The sequence below is a fragment of the Falco rusticolus genome, chromosome 11 (assembly GCF_015220075.1).
Source record: "Falco rusticolus isolate bFalRus1 chromosome 11, bFalRus1.pri, whole genome shotgun sequence".
Taxonomy (NCBI): domain Eukaryota; kingdom Metazoa; phylum Chordata; class Aves; order Falconiformes; family Falconidae; genus Falco; species Falco rusticolus.
This window is the reverse complement of record NC_051197.1, coordinates 18,779,852-18,797,905: the sequence shown is the minus strand read 5'-3', so window position 1 is coordinate 18,797,905 and position 18,054 is coordinate 18,779,852. Positions and strand designations below refer to the sequence as shown.

General features: G+C 41.3%; 1 protein-coding gene across 4 annotated transcripts in view; it reads left to right on the top strand.

Moving 5' to 3' along the window:
- TGFBR3 (transforming growth factor beta receptor 3) overlaps positions 1-18,054 on the top strand; it is a 121,332-nt gene that overhangs the window by 49,803 nt on the left and 53,475 nt on the right. The gene's annotated exons all lie outside the window — the stretch shown is intronic.

Here is an 18,054-nt window from a genome sequence, read left to right as displayed (position 1 = left end):
GCCATGACCGCTATAAACAAATATTTAAGTTCAGATTCTTTTACCTCTGTAATGCTTCACTGAGGGGGGACTGCTGTATAGAAAGCAAGTGTTGCTGACTATGGTAGTACTTAAGTACAGTCCAGTTACTTACTTATGTACATTGCACTTGGAGCGACTGGCAATAACTTTAGCTTCTCTGGAAGCAGCAGCACAAGAAGAAAATTTTTGATGTTAAGTTGTGCAGTACTGTTGTTTACTCTCGAAACACATCAAAACAGCGTGCCGAAGTGAAAAGAAAACACTGCAGACCATGATAGATGAGCTTCTTAGTTCATGTTCTTGCAGTATTACACACACAAATCCTTAGTACTGCGTCCTGTGAGAGCACCATGCATGTACGCAATTAGCAGAATTTGTAATGAGAGAACAAAGATGACGATCTAGAAGGAAAAGCTTAGAAAAAGAGGGTCTAAATCTGTGCTGGAAGAACTTCTAATGGAGTCTTTTATAGTGATTTAAATAAGGGCAAATACTTTTGGCCATAATCTAAGTCTTTCTGCTGACTTCAATAGCAGCCTTGTTGGGTTTGTGGTGTGTTCAGCTCAATGTGTGTTGCATGCATCCATGAAACTTCAGCTATTGTGTTCATTTTCAGTATATACGCTGTCTGAAATGTCTAGTGTCTGATGAAAAAGTTATTTCCTATTTTTTCAGTAAAAATCTCATTGGCTGCCCTTAAACAAAAATGTCAGGGCTTCTTCAGTTCAACTGTCACAAAACAAATAGAAAAATGACACTTTTTTTGTGTGTGTGTGTGTGTGGCTGGGAATGAGGAACAGAGATTTTTATATTTGTTTTGGTTTGGGGTTTTTTTTTTTGTTGTTTTTAAAGCCTTTCTTAGTTTGCCAGGCACTGGGTTATCAGCCTGAGGAGTGCACTCTGAATGCCTTAAAAAAGTGTAGGTACAATCAGTTCTCTGGGCATGAAAAGCAAATTGTAGTTGGAATCTCTAGTTGTCTTTTTATTTTTTTATAACAATTTCTTATGAAAAACTAAACAGCCTTATGTGATCTGCTGTGTATTTGTCAGTGCCTCTCTCATCATCCAGGAACCTTTAAATCCGTTGACAAGTGATATACGTGTTTGATATGAGGGGTAGGTCTCATAAGGTAATCACGAATTTTGTTGAAAATGGGCAAAAGAGTGTCCTTGCTGTGGGGATATGGTACAGTGGGAACTTGTAACTTCTTAGTTTCTAAAGGTTGCCTGGGGATGGGATGAAGCAGGCTACAGCTGGAGCTTGTGTTTCCCGAGAGACCAGAATGAATCAACTGCAAAGCGCCCATTTGCATAAAACCAAATTTTCCTCTGGTTCGACGCTCCTAGCACTACTTGTGTAACAGTGCAGTTTCTGCAGTTGTGTGTGCACACAACATGAGCAAGTCACGCATGCACAAGGTTGCAGGCTGTGCCACTGCTGTCTAATCATCTTGACAGAACGATGGAAGATTTAAAAATTCAGCTTGAACAAAGATAGTTGCTGTCTGGCAGAAAGAGGCTGTGTGTGCCTCCTCTAATGTGCTTATGGTAAGAAAGCAGTTTGCCCCAAGCTGTCTTTTCTGTGTGCTTCTGTGGTATACTGAAGTGTAGGGCACAGAATGTATTTCACAATTTGTAGCCCTTAGCGTCCTCCAAACTCCCAACCAGTTTCCAGTCACAGCCCTTGGAAATGGCTGCTCTAAAAATGCACAGGAAGCTGGAGCAAGGCTTGCTGGCGACAATGCCGAGCAAAAGAGAGTAAACAACTCGCAAAGATCAGATTTTACTTATAGGATCAGATTCTGAAAACAAAGCAGAGCAAATGTTATCTTTTCCATTATTGTAAAACCAACTCCAAGTGGCCTTTTGTCTTAAAGTAGAATGTACCCATCACCTCAAGTTACATTAGTTTGATTTACCAGCTGAGGTATTTCCTGTTGCCTGCAAATGCTGATAGCAAAGGTAGAGAGATCTGTTTGTCAAACAGCATTTCCAGTATACTCCAGAATAAAAACAGTATTTTTGTTTGACAGTATGTTAGATTCAGCAGCATTGAAAGCATGTTTAAAATAAATCATGTGTTCATTTAGATGTTGGCTGAAGTTCTGATAATGCGGAATGCAAGATCTGAAAATCTTTAAGTGAAGGCTTGCTTTGGGGGGAGGAGGTTGGGGTTTGTTTTGGTTTTGACCTGCCCTGTGCTAGATGCTGCTAAATTACACATTCCTTACTTGCTGGAAGGAGTGTAAACTTCCCCTAGCAAATTCCTTGGAGAGCTCATGTATTAAACATACTTGTGCAGTTATCCTGTTTTCATAAATATGCAACATACGTGTATGCATTAATTTAACTTATTTTGACACTTGTGTAGAATATACAGACAACAAGTGTTCACAAATTTAAACAGGGGGGTGACTGATGCAGGGGGAGGGCATTGCAGGGGCATGTGTTCCCCCTGTAATATATGCAGGCATTTCTGAAAGATTTGTAAGGTTTGGGTGCTTTTTCTTCCCTATAAACTGGGGGAGGGTGGGAAGCGGACCGGTAGAAATACATGGGGTTAGGTATTCTGAACAAATTCTGCAAAACTAAATCAGTAATTTAGCACTTTCATGTTAAGGCTGAAATCTGGTAAATACCAGTTCGTATCATGAAATGCTGTGATCTGTGATCTTCAAGGAACTGGTTTGTATTTTACTTTGTTAATCCCTGATGGGGTGACGCTCATTTGTGGAGACTGTGAAGACACTTTCTTCAAGTAAGAGCCCCAATAAGTTCCAATCTTTTTCAAGTATTTCTTAGAGTGTCTTTTATCGCAATTCGTATTGGCCATGCTTTATCATAGGAAATAGAATACGGGTGCATGTAATAGCCACAAGTGTTTATATTGAACTTGGCATGAAAAAGGCAAGCCTTTTTTGTTTGTTTTATTTGATCAAATATTCCTGGGGAAGTGAGTGCATGTGTGCATTTCTGTACTGATCTGGGTCTCAGCTGAAAGCCAGGGACTGCTGAACTCTTAGACTAAATTTTTCTTCAGCTTTGGGTATCTTCACTGCTTCAGTTTCCCAGTTTTTAGAAGGGAGATAGTTGTTTTCTCGTGGAGCTGCATGTTCTATTATGAGAAAGAATTGTTGTTTGTGGAGACTTTTGGAAACTCCAGAGATTTGCACTGCAAAAATGTGTACAGAAAATGTAAAAATTATTTTAAGATGAAAGTCACTCCTTAGATTGGATATATTATCAAGTCCTAAATTAATGGAGGATTCTTTTATTATACCTGTCAGCTGAATTTCCCTGAGCTGCTTTAGGCATGCAGCCACAATTGAAACAGCTAAAGGGGGAGCAGGGGCATATAAAATTAATCTCGTGTGAATACTTAGGATTGAATACATATGAATAAATGAAATCAGAGTTTCTGGCAATGGATTCACTATTGTTTTCATTGACATCCTCATCCTCAATAGCTTTAAGATGTTAGGCCTGATACAGATGTTGAACATGTGTTACGTGAAATGAAAGCAGGAAAATCAAGGACTCATCTTTATTTTTATAATTTTTAGTAATGCCACTGAGGCTGTAATAATTCAACAGTTTTTCCCCACTTTTAATCAATGTTACTTGGCAACAATTTCATAATAAAAATTGTTTTCCTTTGAGAGCATTCCCAATGTTAAAATGCCTGTTACTTCCTGTGGAGCAAGCTAATTACAATAGCCAGGTACTTACTAGTGATGTATCTCAGGTTCCAGAGCCAACCCACTGAAAAGTCCTAAAATGATGGGCAAAATTATTTAAGTCCAATGTTGCACTTTCTGAAGAGATCCTCTAAGTTGTGAAAATGGGACAGGACAAGACCCTGAAACAGTCACCTGATCATGTATTTTTATATCCTGACCTTTGCATTGCATCCTGAATTCAGGATAATTCTTCTGTGTCACAATGTTTTTGTATTTTAGGACTCTGAAGATCTGGACAATGAGGGTAATGAAAGCCTATTTTCCTACATACTTGCTGTATTTCCCAGTGTGTTTGTTTTAACTGTTTTTAGAAGTTTATCACCACAACAGCCTTACCCAAGGCTATGTCAGGGAAAAATGTTTTGTTTCATGCTCAGGCATCCAGAGATCTGGGGACAGCCTTGAGATTCAGCTGTGATAAAGGGGCCACTTTCTGGTCATAGTTTAAACATGCTGACCTGCTGCACGAGAGCCATGGTCGGAGGGAGCCTGTAGGTCTTGTGCCGACAGCAGGCAGGAAGGGAATTCAAGGTTATTTGACGGCTGGAGTTACTGAGATTGCTGTTGCCTAGTTGTTCGTTTGATTCCATTTTATTTATTTCTTCTTCTAACAGTGCATTTGTTAAAACAGTTTTCCATTTAGTACCAATCGAATGCCCACCTAGGCTGTTTTCTGAGACTTCAGGATCTCACATATAGTAGAAATAAGGTCAGCTTCTCTTTTTACTGGGGCTTTTTAATGCTGAGCTCTCAGTGTCAGCTTGACCAAGCTGCTCTAAAACTGACAAAACAGGCGAGCTTGACGTGAATTTTTTAAGCACCCTGCAGCTTGGTCTGAATAATCCAAACTAAAATAATTGGATCATTATCCTATGCAGTCCTAAACTGATACTAAAATAAGAGGCTCAAGAATAGTTTGTTAGTTCTGTGAGATGAAACTTTTGAGTAAGACCACAGACTTCACTAGCATTGATATTGGATCTGTGCACTGCCAGATCACTTAGCTGTACAAATTTGGTGTTTCTGGTGAGCTGACCAGAGTGTGTGGTGTAGGGTTAGCCTGGGAAATACAGGACATGTTGCTTGGTTTGCCAGGCTGCATTGCATCTGCCCTCTGCTCGTTTGCTGTGGTACGGTGGGAAGCCTGTGCCGCTGCATGTGGGTACGTTTGGTGCTTCTGGTGGGCCAAAGGCCTTTGTTTTGAAGAAAAATAGTTGCTGCTTCAGAAGAAGCTCTCAAACATAAAGCACTGTGCCTCTGCCAAGGTACAGACCAGATCTGAACCCTGCAAGGGTATTTAACTGTTCTTGCCTCTCGATTTTCTGACCACCTTTGCTTGGCAGCAGTGATAGTTGCCTAACTATAGCAGCAGACTTACAAGTGACAATGCAAACATGTGCAGGGTTTTTGAAGCAGGAGTGGAATGAACTGCCTGGAGTGATGTGGCTTGGGAGGGGAGTGGTGCAGGTGGCTGTGCTGCTGCCCAGTCTGTCTGGGGATGAAGGAGAGGAGATGGAAGTAGTGAAGGTGCTTTGTCTTTTGGGTGCTGGAGAAGTCTGAGGTGAGACTTCAGACAAGAGGACTGGTAATTTTGTGGCAAAGAGGCAAAGAATTTTTTTCCAAATGTGAGAAGGTAAACCCTCAAAAGAAGACTACAGTGTGGGAGAGGTTTGGTGAAAGTCTGGGCTGATCTAATCCAGCTTCATGAGTCATCTAAGAAGAGAGTGTTTTTCAGGAAGGATTGTCACTTGGAGTCTGACACCTGCAGTCATGTAGCCAGCCAGTTCAGTATTGGGTGTTGACAATCTCCAGAGTAGTCTGGGAAGTGATTTTTTGCCATTTGGGAAGTTCTTGCCCCATGCTTCCTGTGCTTGGCTTTGCAGTTTGGCTGTGCCACGTGCGCTAGGCTTTGCTCACACCAGCTTCCGCAACTGTCAGGGTTTCAGTGGGGCTGTAGATCTTTCTTGGTCCTACATTACCAAGAAGCCGCATTTACTTTTGTACTGCATGTTTTTGTGGGCCCACTGTGGACATTTTAAGATACCGTCTCTGGGGCTGGTTGGGTGTATAATATTCAAATTTTCCGTGATGCTTGGTTGGCTTTAACCTCATACGTGCCATACATACACGCTCCTGTTACTCTGAGCCCATCAAGATCAATTTGATTGCTTTTACCCTGTTACTGCTTGTTCCTTGATGATCTGTGGCTCACAAAGTTATGCAGAGGCAGTGTTATCGGTCCAGCTGGGATCTGCAGAGTGGCGATGGAAAATTAATTGGCCACCTGCAAACCTCTCTGTCAAGCTTGAGGTTGACTGCTGCTTTTTATCACAGTCTCCTTTCAAGGTGTTTTGCGTACCACTTGTAAGTGTGAGGGAAGGGGCCCACATCAGACGACCAAGAATGGGAAGCCCAGATGAATTACTGCTTCCACCGGCACTCTGTGCCAGTGAGGTCTCGGAGTCAAGTTGTGGGCGACGCTGTGGCAGACGTACTCCAGGAACACCCTGTATTTGTTGCTTGGAAAGCAGTAGTGCCTCATCACGTGCATCTCTTGATCCTGGGTATTTCCCAAAGCTTGCCCACAGCCTGTGTGATATCTCAGCTGCCTCACCAGGGTGGTTTCACAGGCTGTTGTTAGTCCCTTTCCCCACAGCCTTGCCCAAGAGCCTTTTCTGGCCTTCTGGAGTACTGGACTGAATTGGAAGTGAAGCACGTGATAGACCTTATAAAGCCTTGAAGACACTGGCAGCGTGCTCTGCAGAAATTGCAAGTGTTCAGTGTCTTTCTCAGATGCCACCGTGTCTGCTGAAAGCAGCAACTCATGTGCAGCTAATACACTAAAATGACACTGTCTTAATTGCCTCCATTGATGAACGCCTCCTTGCCATGTCTTTAAAAAACAAACAAACCAACAGCCACCTCAGCCTCCATTTCTAAAAGAGCCCTCACAGCCCTCTTCCCCCTCCTTTCTTCATTAGCACTTTGAAGCATCTGTGCTAACATAAGCTTACGTAAAATCCAGCCTTTTTTAATGTGACTTTTTCATCTTGTTTGCACTGGACTGCAGTCTTTGTGGGTTGTTTTTAGCCATCTCAGGATTTGTTGGTCATTGGCTTTGGCAGTGGTTCCAAGTTCTGCCCACCAGAACTGCCAGAGGAAGTCCTGTGTCAGCCAGAGGAGCCGGCCTGTGCAGAGCCTGCTGTCCTGCAGGAGCGTGGCTTGGTGCCTGGCTGCCCTTAAAGAGGCAGCAGTGACTTGTCGTGACTTGGAAAGTGCTGTGCAAACCCTCGGTATTTTCTGTTTGTAGAAACAGGACTATTTGTGCGCAGAAAGTGAGACCTGCTCTCGGTTTGAGTGCTGTATGGAACAGTATCTGAAGCCATGCCAAGGTCCACCACAGATGGCTAAAGGGTTCAAAAGGAAAAAATGTCAGAATGATCCTGATTGCTCAAATTTTTCAGTTTTGCTGACTGCTATATAAAATGACCTCTTGGAAGCTAAAAATCGGACTCTTGTTTTCCTCTGCTGCAAATACCTGCAGGTACTGATATGCTGGTGCAGGATTGTGGGGAAATGGGGTGGTTGCAGCTATTGTCTCTACTAGGTGGACCCTTCTTCATCCCTCCCTGTCGCTCACATGTGTGTAAGCACACTGTGCACATGCACTTACACGTTCTTTCAGGCAGATGCATGTGTTTTGATTTTGATATAAACTGTGATTCACATTCTCAGTCTCCAGTTCCCTCCTCAGAGCTTCTATCTGACGTGTCGTGGAGTATTTATTAATTACTCCTTTTTTTTATTGTTACTTTCCCCAAGAAAAGATAATTAAGGAAGTGATGACATTTCCAGGAGTCTGCTTGTATCACAAACTTGATGGACAGGTTCCAGTGTAGCTTTGGGCTGGTACATGCGTGTGTCTGTGATATTGGAGCAACGCTTGTCATGAGTGGTTGTGTTTATGTTGTTCTCTGGAGTGTCTGTTTGAACCAAAAGCTGGAATTAGTGAAGTCATTCTCCCTCCGACCTCTCAGCATCAGGGAAAATTTCCAACATAGCTTGTGCGGCGCTTGCTGTGCCTGACGGCCATGCTCCTGTATCTGCTGGAAAAGTAAAACCTTGCAGTGGCAAGATAGGAGAAGAGGAACAAATGTTTTAACTGTGTGTGGTTTTTTTAAATGTAGATCATATGTTTGATAACACTTATACTCAAGTTTGTGTTTTGCTAGAAGAGTCTCTTATTTTCTCTGTGAAACATAAACAGTGCTTCTACAGTAGTAAGACTTGTTATTTGAAGAAGATGCGAAAATAGCACCACCGTGAGGTACAAATATCTGAAACTTAAATTACTCAAAAAAGTTTGAAGGAATTATAGGTAATCTTTAGGTGATAGTGTCTCTCTAACGATTGTCATGGCAACTTACAATACAGAAATATTTTTGTTATGATCGGAGCTCATGCCGTATGTGATGAACGTGGTGGTAGCAGTAGTTAGTGTTTCTAGATGAGAGGTAATTGGTGACGAGCCAAATCTCATTAGTGAGGGAGAAATATTAAAATCTGTCACCTTTCCAGAGATAACCAGCATTCTCTAACCCTGAAGACGGGTTGAAGTTTGGCTCACTCTTCTGTCATCACCCAAGGAAGCAGAGTCTTCATTTCTTCTGCACGGATATGATCTACTAGTGCGTGTGAGAATAAGTTTTGAGGCCTGTTGAGGAATGTGACTCTGTATGACATTGGTTTTGCAGACAAGCACAGTGGCACCTGCTCTGGAAGTATCTCTTCAGAATAGATCATTGGAACATGCCTTCTTTCCTCCACTAATTGGGTTTCAAGTGATACTTGCAACAAGGTAAATCAGACACTGAAAACGTACCCAAAGCTACATGGAAAAATACTGCAAGCAAGGAGCAGCAGTCTGTGCTTACACTGTTAGCTGGAAAGCAAGCCAGTACTTTCTTCCATAAATCTGTTTTCAAGCAAGTGCAAATAAAGAAGTGCATGAAATGGCATAATTGTGCAAGAAAATACTTGCATGACAGCCACAGTAATGTCTTCTGGAGGATTTTGTCAGTTTTCATGGCTTTGATTCTGCAAGTATGTACAGATGTGAGTAATCTTATTTGTATGGATAGGCCTGACTAAATAGAAAATTTGGTTCCTTAGGGTTTTGGTGTTTTTTTGTTTTCTTCCCTGTAGTCAGTATCATTAATTTATTTGTTGAACTATTCCCAACATACTTTTTTATTTGTACAGAAAATAGAAGTTCTGAATATTTTTTTTTTTACATCTGAAAATAGAAAAAAATTGTGAAGAATGAGGAGCTGCCCCAGGCGAGTAGAGAAGCAATGTATTCGTTTTAGTTACTTTAAGTCCTCTGAAAGCAGTTTCCTTTGCATTTAATTTCTAATACCATTTGTGAGCATATGTGTTACAGATGCACACTTGCACCAACTCCTACTCAGGCTGGTGAGTTACTGACAAGAAAGTAAACAAAACTGTTTCCTAAATCTGGTGCTGCTGCTTAGGTTTTCAGTTTTTTATGACTCATGCACACACGCTGTTCTTTACCCTGGCTTGGAAAGCAAGAATTTAGTTTTACATGTCCAATAAAAATGTGAACTCCACATTTTACACTTCCCTATGTGACTGTGCCTCTCTAACAGACACCTGTAGAATGATGTTTCTTTTTTCCAGTCATCTGGATCTATGTGTGGTCTGGCTGCGAAACCTCTGAGGAGCAAATTGTTTTGTACGGGGGAACTTTCAAATGGCATAACCCTTTGTCCTGCGGTCTTCTCATCATCTATTTCATGTTTGTTTATAATCTTTTCTAGCTTTGTGAAACCTGTCTCAGCCTCTTCCCTTTCCCCACCTGCAGCTTTTGAGAGCGGGAAGCAGAGTGTTCATCTGTTCAGGATTTACCTTGAGGTTTGGAAATTCTCTGTTCAGATTCCAGTTTTGCTGTGCTGTTCTTAGGAAACAGTGTGCTGTATTAAATCTGCATGGTGTTTTGCAGCTGAGCTGAACCACGCACTTGCCACGTCTACCCTCAGAGCCCGATAGAGATGAGATAGTGCTAACGCTGAGTCTCTGAACCCATGATTAGTATCATGCTGAGCCATAACTAACAAGGCCTGTTGAGAGGCAAGGTGTGTCAATCCTGTAGTGGTACACTAATGCAGCTATATAATTTCTGGTTGGGTGGCTAGCGCCTATCGAACTTGCTGAGAATACAGGCAACAGAAACTTGTGTTTCCCTGGAAAAGCCTGTGTAGATTTGCTCAGAGTGCCCCAAATGCATTTAAGGAAAATGGTCCTGGCAGAAGTTTGTCATCTGTGTTTTATCTGTCAGTTTAAGAAGCATTTTCTTTGGGACAGGAGCTGCTTTTTAGTAGGTACTCATATATCCTCCAACATAGTAGTTAAAACTCCCTCCCACTTTTTTCAGGGCATTGGGCACAATGTGACACAACTGTCTGGTAATAGTTTAGGGATGGGAGAAAGGAAGAGGAGTATAAAATAAAACTTACTTTGTAGCCCAGCTGATTCACCAAAGAAAAGCTTAGATCTGCAGTATATGTACATATAAGTGCAGAGTAGAACATCTGAGAAAATGTTTCTTTTTCACAAGTCTTCTACCTTAATCATTAAAGTAAATCTTAGTCTGATGTGACACTGTTTTATAAATAGGCCACTTAACAACAGGGGAGATGCTGTACTTGTGGCTTACAGGAATGGATCCTGTGCCCTTCAGCAGATCTAAAGCCAACAAGAAATTTTCCCACAAAATGTGTGAAAAGAGGACTTTCCCCTTAGGATTCATTATATGGCATGCGAACACTCTTGCACTTTTGAGAAGAAAGTATCACTGGTGCAGTAAACCATCAGTTATGAACCAGATACAAACAACAGTGCTGCCGGGTACTGAGCAGTATATTTAGGGCCATATACAGCATGCCACTGTACTATGCTGTACTTGTCTTGCATGTTATGTATTTGATAAATGTTGCAGTACTAAATTTCACTTGTGATTTGCTTTGTTGTTTGGAGGAGTTGAACTATGAATCCATATGAGGAGGTCTAAACGTGCTGTAATTCCATCCTGTTGCACAGATTCTCAGCTGTCATTTGATATTTAGGGCTAGAAAGGTACCAGAACTTGGACTGGAGGGAGAACCACAGATAATACTTGAATATGCTGCGAGCTCTTAGGGTTCTGTTCTAATGGACTGTCCTTCATCAGACTGTCAGACACAACTACCGTGTCAGCGGGTGGGCTGGTCGGTTTTCAATCTGGTTCTGAGGGTTGACCTTAGGTCTTCATTAAAGATGGTATGTCCATTTGCAGACATTGCTCTGAGCATAATAGGTGCCAAATGCAGGGGTAACGATGCTCCATCCTCGCTGAGGGTGAAGGGAACTTTGCTTAGTTCTCCCTTTGAACGTATGCATTGGGGTTGCCATTTCTCCTCTGAATCATTAAAAATGCATCATCATGTTAAAGTGGCCTTCTGGGATCACTGCACATACTTCAAAATAGTTTGTTAGTGGATGTTGGCATGCACATGTGGTGCAGGACTTGAATGTCTTGATTTGTAAGCTCTTTGGGGAGGGAACTGCCTGTGTCTAGCACAGTGCACCCTGACCTTTAGCCCCTGTTGAAGGACAAGTAGAAGAAAAAAAAAAGGGGGGAGATATCAAACACCTTTTGGTCAAAGGTTTCTGACTGTACTTCTTAATGAAGAGCCCACAGCGGGGGCTGTAGGTCACAGTCGGATAGTCCTTGTCAACCTTTCTGTTCCCTTGCCTTCATTTTGATGGAGCCCAGTTTTCCAGTCTGGGTGGTAGATCATAAGGGTCAGCAGGATGTGCAAAAGTATTCTTTTTTTTATAAAGTAAGGTGTGGGACCAGATCAGTCTCTGACTTAATGCCAGTAGCTTCAGTGGAATTATGCCGGGCTGAATCTTTCCCATTATTTTCACAACTACTGTAACTACTGTTCAGTCAATCTGATTTCTCTGTAGAGTGTGGGTGAGAAGGTCCAGGCAATGCCAATCTGTTTGCAACCATATATTTACAAGAAAATAAGCAAAGGATTGGTTTTAGAATTAGTTTAGGCTTTTACCTGAGCTTTGGAAGTAAACTTCAGTCCTCCACACACCTGGTAAATGCTACTAGGGACTCAGACCCGTTCCCAGGGGTCAGAGTTGTGCCTCATCCTGGCAGTAATGCAAAAAGAAAAGGGCTTTCCCTCCCCACACGTGCCTTATACATCACAGCCCCCTGCTCTCTCCCCAGGGGGCAGGTCCCTCCCTGCCCCAGCAGCATCTTTTAGCACTGGCCTGGCAGAGAGAGGAAAGCATGGTGCATCCCTGGCAGGGCCGGTGAGGGTGCCACAGCTTTGAGTTCTGCAGGAGAAAAAGTGACTGTGTGTGGGTATGAGTGCTTGTTTTTAATGGCATTGCAGTTTTCCTGGAGCTGTTTATTTCTCTGATACTGTTCTGAAGATCTTCTGTCTCATTGCTGGAGTGAATTTCTAAATAAATAGGTGCTCGCCTTGTACGAATTAAAGAGTCTGCATTGGAAAACCTTCCCATAAGGAAAGCGGTGGGGTCTCACGTGCTTATAGGAACTTGCTTATACAGTCATTTGATTTTAAGAGTGCAAATCTGTAACCCTTTGAGCAAAATTACCTTCAAGCAGTAACGTCATGTGAATGTATTTTGTGTTTCTTGGAAAAATCAGTAAACTCTGTCTTGGAAACTGTTGGCTCTTGAAAGCTGGACATTGCAATCTACAATAGCTGGCTTGGTGTCAAATTTGTAACACAATATTCAATGATCATAGCAAAAATATGAGAGGGGGAAAAAAAAGTTTTCCATTTAGAATTCACAGTCCCTGCCTAAAGAATACACTTTTTCTTTACTCTCATCTTAAAAAGAAAGAATTTCGCCTAGAGATCCTTCCCAAAGCAACTGACACTTTTTGAAAGTGGCGCAGTACTAGATCCCACCACTTGAGGTGGAGTCATGGATTAATCCTTGACTGAATTCTTTTACAGTATTAATGTATTTACAGTATTACTGTATTGACATTATATTTTTCAAGTGAATTTCAACAGAAATCCTAAACTACTTACATTGGAAAATATATGCTAATGAACTGTAAAGGTAAGTTCCTTCATATTACTTGCTTTGACCGTTGCGATACCAGAATAATTTATGTACTATAAATACTACATTAACAAAAAGAGTGAGAACACTTACAGAGGGAAGTCATAGGTATACATTTTCAGGTTTCTGTTCTAAATTTTGCCCGCTTTGTATAACTACCTTAATCTTTGCGGCTGAGTAATGAGTTAAGATGTCATAAATCTATCTTTAGTGCAGCACTTCCAAGTCAGAAAGTGTTTATATGATCTGAGAGTTAAAATCCATTTTTCTTTTAGAGAACAGCTGTCCTGGCCTGGGCAGTGTAATTCAATGCAACACCGCATATTTTTGTCGTGGTTCATTAACACAAATTCGTAATGGCTGTTTTGGAAAATGTGCTGTGAACTTATCTAAAGGCCTTCACACTGGAATAGTTAATTCAACCTTACAAATCCTTGGCACTTGACTTTCATCTTTTTAGAACAAAACAGCGTCTGCGATTTGATGCCTTGAAGTCAGCAAAACAAAATGGTACTTTAACAGCAGCGTTTACTTTGATCAGTTTTCAGCATTTGTGCCCTTGCCTTTCACGTAGTACAAATTGCTTTACCAGAGTAACAGGACAGGAGCCCGTGGACTGTTTTTGTAGTTGGTTTCTGTGGTGATACTCAGCCTTCCATGAAACTGTGATCTCTGGGGACGGAGGAGCCTCTGCAGCCGCCTTAACCTTGCTGCTGCTAGAGACCCTAAAGGAACTCTTTGCGGACTGGGCAGACAGTGGTGGCCAGCATGAATACGTGCAAATATAGCTGGCTAGGTGATGCCAGTGTAAGTTTGATAGACATGGCACCTATGAAATGTGGTATCTTTTTAAAGTCTTTATTTTACTTTTTTACAGGTTTTATAACTTATATTGAAAAATGCATTCTAGCAAAAAGGACACAAAAAATTTCTCTGTGGTACATGTCCTATTCACGGTTGTATGCTATTGTTGGTATGATTTTTAAAAATGGATTTTTAGGTTTTGCTGTAAGATTTTTAGAATAGCTTTAATCTTTATTTTTCACCTGTGACCAAAGTTGTCGTATTCCTCATGAGTTAGTCATGTTTGGAGGAGTGTGTGCCAAAGGACGCCGCAAAAGGCAGGCATGAGGCTGGAAGAGATGCTGGCTCTGACAAAGAGCTGCTCAAGCTGAACCTTGCCGAGAGGACGAGAGCTGACACACGTGTCCAGAAGGTCTGGCCTAACTATTTTTTGCATAATGAATATGCTGGCTATGCAACAGCTCAGTGATCAAATGAACCTTTCGCCACGAGTGGGGGATGCATTGGACCACATTGACTTTTTCCCCTGTACTACTGTTGTGCTGCTGTCTGCTTGGTCAGTGTGCTGTCCCTTAATGCATTTTAAAAATAACACAGGCAGAGCAATAGCAGCTGCTTGTTAAATGGACTAGGTGACCTAAAAGTGCTTTAAGTCCATTTATTTATTCTGGTTTGACCAAACTTGTCATAGAGCTGTCTGAGGTGTAGAAGACTTTGGCTAAGTTGGTATGCTGCTGAGAAGTACAAAATGTATATGTATTATAAGCTTCTTTGAACCTATAAGAACGGATGGAAAATATCTCTTTTAAGATACCTAATTTAAAAAAAAAAGCTTATATGGGAGTTTCATAAAAATAATGAGTTTTACGACAGAGTTCAATAAGTTCGTAATGTTTTCATGTTCATATCTAGCTGTACAGCACCAAGCATATGTAGGGCTGGTTTCTGATGGTGTTTCTGGACAATGCTTCACATAAACATTTAATAATATGGATTCTGCAAGTGACAGTACAAAAAGAAAGGGAAAATTTCTAGGTAGTTCTTTTGCTGTTAATTGGAAACATTTTGTTTGGTGGTTTGAAGTGATCCAGTACCTTTCTGTTGATTTGTGGAGTGTTCAGAAGGTGCTGTGAACTGTCTAGACATTTGAGAAAGGATGTGCCTTGAAGAGTACATGAGCTAAGACAACACAGCAGGGTGGCTGGGGAAAGGGGAGCATGACTTAGGTTTCAGCCAATATATGGTTTTACTAGAACCGCAGTGGGGGCAGTCTAGCAGAAATGACATTTTGGTGAGAGATATTGCTGTAAAGAGTAGGGATGAGGACCTTCCACTGCAGTGCTGTGGATGGAGGCAGCCATGGCAGAAGTTTGGGAGCACAGATGTGACAGCAGAAAGCTTAACAAGGCAGAGCTAGAGAGAGAGGTGGTGTCACCATGGAGGTGCTGGTACAGCTGGAGCATGGAGCTTGTGCTTGTGTCAATGTCATAAGTTTGTAACACCTTAGAGTCCTGTTAAGCCTTTCAATCTCTAAAGCAGGAGTGGAAGAGATGTGTGGGTATCTCTGGTGCATAAATTCCAGGCTCTTACTTTGGATTCACAGTTCAGACTGCTACCTTCCACACAGAAACACCTCTCATCTCTCTGGTGCGCTGTTTGAACCATGCTAACTTACATGGGCTGAAATTTCTGTCTGATAGTCCACTGACTGCTATTATGCACCGTAAAACCCATATGCTTGGCAGCTAGATTGTTGGCAAAAAGCTCTTCAATGCTAGTAACTACCCAGCAGTTTGCTTGAGAATCTTTCTAAGGACCAGGAAAAAGTCTCTCATAGTAGATACCACTGTTGTGTATCATCAAGCACAGGCAATGATGGGCAGATCATAAATACTAGGGGGGAGGGAAATAGTTACACTATGAGGAGTCTGTTAATTTTGTATTTCTCCTCAGTGGGAACAGTCACATTCAGGCTAGGCTGTCCAGCTGTTCCTCATCAGCACTAGCTCTGAAGTAAAAATCAATTATGAAAAATACAATGACCAAGATGGTCCTGAACAGTTTTTGAGCAGCTCTGTGGGTTTTTTTTCTTAGTCTGGAAAACACCAGGTTGGTGCTGAGGACTCCGTTACACCAGGAAGCATAGTGACAGGGAATATATATGCCAAGGAATATAGTGGCAGAGGCTGCTGTAGAAACATGCTCACATTAACTCTATTTTTTCTCAAGTTTAGGACTAGGAATATGAATATCGAGTTATGTGTTTTGTTGCTGTCTTGCTCACGAGCAAACTGAGGAGTGCAGTAATGCAAAATTGCATTTATTCTGAAAGCACGGGAACACTTAATTTACTTACGAAAAAATAATTGGTTTTGCGTTAAAGTCTTGTAGCTCTTCTTAAGGATCAGTCTGCACTTTTCAGGCAGAAATGTTGGAAAATTCCATTATGTGATATAACTTACCCTACATTTCCAGCCAAAGGCATGGATAGGTATATCACCACTCCTGAATATGGCTCAAACTTTGTTGATTATTTCCACGCATGTATGGAAATAAGTGTGTGTGTATTATATGCATATTTAATTTCCAAAGCCTAGAGGAATAACAACTACAGAATCTGAGAGCAGATCCAGTTTCAAAGAGTCTCTCATTTTCTCACTAAGGTAGTATGATTGCCCTATATGCTCTCTCATGTGACCAAACCAATAGGCAGAAATCTTGTGAAGTCTAAAACATCTGTCTTGTCTGATAGATGTTGGCTTTGAGTAAACTTGTCTGAGATCAGTTGAAACAGAGATTCTTCTCCATTTCCTTATTACCCAAAGGACTTGGCCTAGCTGTTTCTGAGATGAAGTTTTCAGAGTGTGTTATATTTCTTGTATCATTTCTGGTTTTAATAAATACCAGAGGTTTTAAATAGCAAAAATTTTAACAAAATTCTAACAGGAGCTGCTTCTTTGCATTGATCTGACATTCTAATAAAAGCACAACCAGGGTGCAAACCCAAGCTGAGTGCCCCGGTTGGCCAGTGTGAGTGGATTGTTACTGGTTTTCTATTTTCGGTTATTTAAGTAAGTAAACTTATATTAAGGCTCATTTCATCAATACTTACATTGGTCTTCCTTTAGGATCAGAAGAAACCAGTTATCATTGGGTAGGAAAACATGGCTATAGATGCATATGATAAGAGTGGATGTGTTTAATGTTTACTTCATTTAGTGTAGTAGATTTTCTGTTTGATGCTTTGAAGTTTAGAGAGTTTAAAATCAAATGCTCTTTATGCCATTTGGAGCTGAAAAAATAATAGAATAAAATTAGAACTCTCATCTGCCAGATCAGGATTGTAAAAGATGTAACTGGGCTACTTTGGTAAACATAGATTACATTATTTTTATTGCTTTGTAAGAAAACATAACCCCAGAACAAGGTAATTATATTTAATAGTTTAAACAGCTTATTGCTAATTAGCTGTGATTACAGCTGAAAAACCACAAGAATCAATGAAAGCTTTTTAATAGCCATGAATTTAATAGCAGTTCTAAACACCTTTTTCTTTCCACTTGCACCTTTCCATTTCTAGACAGAACAACAAAGTGGGAGCCTTGTAAAACAAATAATGTTATCTTCTCTCTTACTCTTAGCGAACAGAATTATTTTGGCTCTAGTGCCTGATACGGTAAGGCAGGTTTTATAGCTAAGATATGACTGTTTGGCATTTGCAGTCTTTGTCATCCCATTAGCATTCAGAGCGCTAACACCCTGCAGTTCCCTAAAATGAGGTATTTTATTCTCTTGAGGCAGAAAATGGAGAGACATGTGGTGCCCAGAAGATGTGGTAATCTGTAGTACTTAATGTTTTCTTTTGGATATGCATAAATACGAGCAGGCCGGCTGCCAGGAGAGGCCGAGCAGTGAGAAAGGTGGCTGCCTTGGGGTGGAAGGTGGCAGTGCCCAGCCATCCTGCCGGCAGAGCTGGCACTGCCCCTGGCTGCTGAAGGGAAAGAGGTGCTCGTTCTCTAAAGTAGTTTGGTTTTAGTACAAATACGGAATTATTCTTTTAATACCAGTTTTCCAACAAGTTTTCATCAAGCATCACAGAGATGAAGACAGGGATGTCCTCAGTGCCCCCAGAGGTGTGTTTATGGGATTTGATGTCTGTTTCACTGTGGGGACTTGAGATACGCTCATTCAGTGACTTTAAGGATGTAGTAGATTCTGCATGTAAGCATCTGCTTACTGATTGATGTGGTAACATGGCCAGTTACTTACGAAAAAGCTAGCAAACTCTTAGGTAGCAGAAGCAGCT